Below are 3,323 nucleotides of genomic sequence, written 5' to 3'. Positions count from 1 at the left end.
GAAATCAATCCCCATGTAGCAACTTTTACTGACATAGGCCAGAGACAATTGGAGCGTCTGGCTCATGGAAAAGACCCAGGGCAGTTTTGGTGAAAAGACATTTTATCGGAAAACATCAGCTTTGTGGCTTTCTGCTTAGGTCTTGTGATAATTTCATAGGACTGATAATCCAGAGACCGAGGTAATAGTCTGGGTACTCGAGCTTGAATCCCACCGTACCATAATCGTCAAATTTGGATTCAATAAATATTTGCAATGAAGAATCTAATGACTACTATATATCCATTGACAATTGTTGAAAAAAAATCTGTTTCACTGATGTCATTTCGGAATGGAATTTACTATCCTTACTTGGTCTGGGCTGCATGTGACTTCAGACTCACGGCAATATGGTTGAGTCTCAACTGCGTTCTGGGCAATTAGGAATGGGTAATAAATTCTGCTTAGCCAGTATATCCCTCATACTAATTCAGAAACTTTAAAACAACTGCTCATAAGGCTCACACAAGAGTGTCGTTGTACAGTTTTGCAAGTCACATTATAGCAGGGATGTGATCACACTGAGAAAATTGCAGGAGATATTTACCGGGATATTGTTTGGGCTGAGGGGTTTCATTAAGGTAGAAAGACAGGACAGAGTGGATTGGTTGTCGCAGTGCAAAGGAGATGTAGACAAGACATGATCGAGTTAGGTTATGGACAGGATTGACTGAACGAGTTTCCCATTGATGGAGGGATCGATCAGCAGGGGCCAGAGATTTAAGGAGAAAGGCTGAGTAGTTTGAGAAGATGTGCGGAAAAGCTTTATCATCCAGCGCGGAGGGAGGGGGGGTTGGGGGGGGGGGGGGTTGGAATTTGGAATACGTTGTCTGTATTGTTCAGTAAGGCAGAAACCCTAATGACCTGAATAAATATTCAGATGTGAATGTGTGATGCCAAAACTTATAAGGCAGTGCGATAAACATATTGAAATGGGTTTCAGTTCATTAAGCAGTTGTTTTTGACTAGTTTGGCCACAATTAGCTGAAGGGCCTTCTTTGACACTCTTGTCCTCTGTATTATAATGGTTTGTGTCCCCGCCTGTCACAGGGCTCAGTTCTCTGCTGGGCACAGTGGAAATATTTTTAAACTGTCACTCCATTTCCAAGTGCGGGTATCGATACCTGTCCTTCTATTCTCGATGGGGCATGTCACCGGTAGGACACTGCTGCCTGATTCATGGTGGGGAAGGGCTACAGCTCTCAGGGAGGCAGCGTATCAGTGAACGTGCAAACATGTGACTTTTGCAAGCTGCATCTTGTGACTGTGATGGAATGAAAACCATTTGACACACTTGTTCCGGATTGAAGTGTTTACCGGAAGCACGAAGGTGAGGAATAAACAGGATAAAAGCATTCAAATATAAGTGCAGAAACACTTCCCGCAGCACGAATGAAATTGTAGAGTAGAGGGTAGTGTTTCGATACATTGAATTTGGGTTGATTTGCATTGATGAGGCTGAGTTACCAGGGTATAAAGCTAATAAAAATGATCCACCATTTGCTCACGATGATGGAACATTGACTCAGTAATTCGCACTGCTGTTCGGTCGGAGGGTGAGTATGATTAGCAAAGTTAAATTTCCCTCTCGTGACCAGGGATTGAATAAAGCATGTTAAGAGATAATTAACCATGGGTTACGTGGGGACAAAGTCAAAAGTCACAGAACGCCAGGTTATAGTCCAACAGGTTTATTTGAAATCGTAAGGGAGACGGCTGCCCCTTCTTCAGGTGAAATACACGGGAATAGGAAGGAGAACTAGGTCTGGGTGAGATGCTCCTCAGGGTGTCGACACCGGCTCGATTGACTTAAATGCCCTTTCTGCACTGTGGGATTCTGTGATTCTATCGGAGAGGGTAATGACGGTAAATAATGGGGTGTAACACCATGAGAGACGATGCTGATGGGGTGTACTGAGGATATCATTTTATTCACTTGTTGCCTTGGAAAATTTACAACAGTTATCCCCGTACTAAGGAAGACTTAATGGGGCTTTTCAGGTTATGAAATATTTGGACAGAGAAGATAGCTGGAAAATTCCCTCTGTCAAGTAAGTAAACATCTCGACGTCAGGCATTTAAAGCCTTTGATAAAACCTTTGAAGGACAAAGAAATGATGAGAGCAGAATTGCTGTCACTCTGATAATCTGTTTTTCAAAATATTTGGAAAGGCACATTTGGTGACACACAAGGAATAAATTTCACAAGGAGAGAGACAGCGTGTGGCTAGATAAAGGTGGTGGGGTGGGATGAAGTTGGTCAGAAGTTGCGGGGAAAAAATGCCTAAGTTGGTTGACTTTAAATATAAAGACATTTCGTGAGCGCGTGCACCTGAATAAGATTCGGCTCCAAAAACTCTGGATTTTGAAAGATTTGGCAGAATATTCCACCTAAACCATTGTAAATGGAACTGGCAGGATTTTCTTATTGTGAAGGGAAAATATTACATAATGAAAAGGAAGTGATCAGTTGATTGGAGATATACCTCCAGCTTTAATCAAATGCGTGAAGGATGTGAGGTCAAACACTATGATGTTTGGTCTATTTAATACTCGGGGAAATCTGCCAAAGCAACGAGCAATAAAACTGCTGGGTTTTCTTTTGCACTTTAACCCGCTGTTTTTCTGTGCAGTATTTTCCTTAAGCTGAAATAACGTCGGAGCAAATTTGAATACACCATTTATCATTCCAATGAGATAAGTCTAATTCACTTCCGATTATTACAATGAACATTGTGAGGTTGCAGCAAAAATAAAGTGAAATGAACAAAATAGTGTTTCTTGGGATTTAATCCAAATCAGGTTCAGCAATATGAGAAAGGCCATTGAGCCACATCATCGTCTTTCTTTCCCTCTCCATGGCTGCTTCTTCACGTGAGAGAGAAAGTGACTGAAGAAATTATGAGTCAAACGTAGGTGTGAAGATGACGGAAAATGCTTGTTCTATGTTTCACTCTGACACAGTTCTGACTCAGAATGTATCAATGACAGCTATTCATTCTGCGGACATGTGTATTTGTTAATATTTGTTGTTATTATAATTCTGGTGAAAGCAGAAACACCATGGTGTGGATTCGATTCCACTCTGGAAATTTCCATGACTTTCACCACATGTCACCTGATGAGGTTACAAGTCACACCTCTACAAATCGTGCTGAGGAGACTGAGCGCTTATGGTGGTGGGTTGTTATACCGCTGTGCTCCACATTCACGGGTTAGAGTCACACTCTGGTTGCGAACTTCACAAATCTCTCCAGCAGTTTTTCTTTGCACCTCTCGTATAC

This window comes from Chiloscyllium punctatum, chromosome 31 (assembly GCF_047496795.1).
Source record: "Chiloscyllium punctatum isolate Juve2018m chromosome 31, sChiPun1.3, whole genome shotgun sequence".
NCBI lineage: Eukaryota > Metazoa > Chordata > Chondrichthyes > Orectolobiformes > Hemiscylliidae > Chiloscyllium > Chiloscyllium punctatum.
This window is presented reverse-complemented; position numbering follows the sequence as displayed.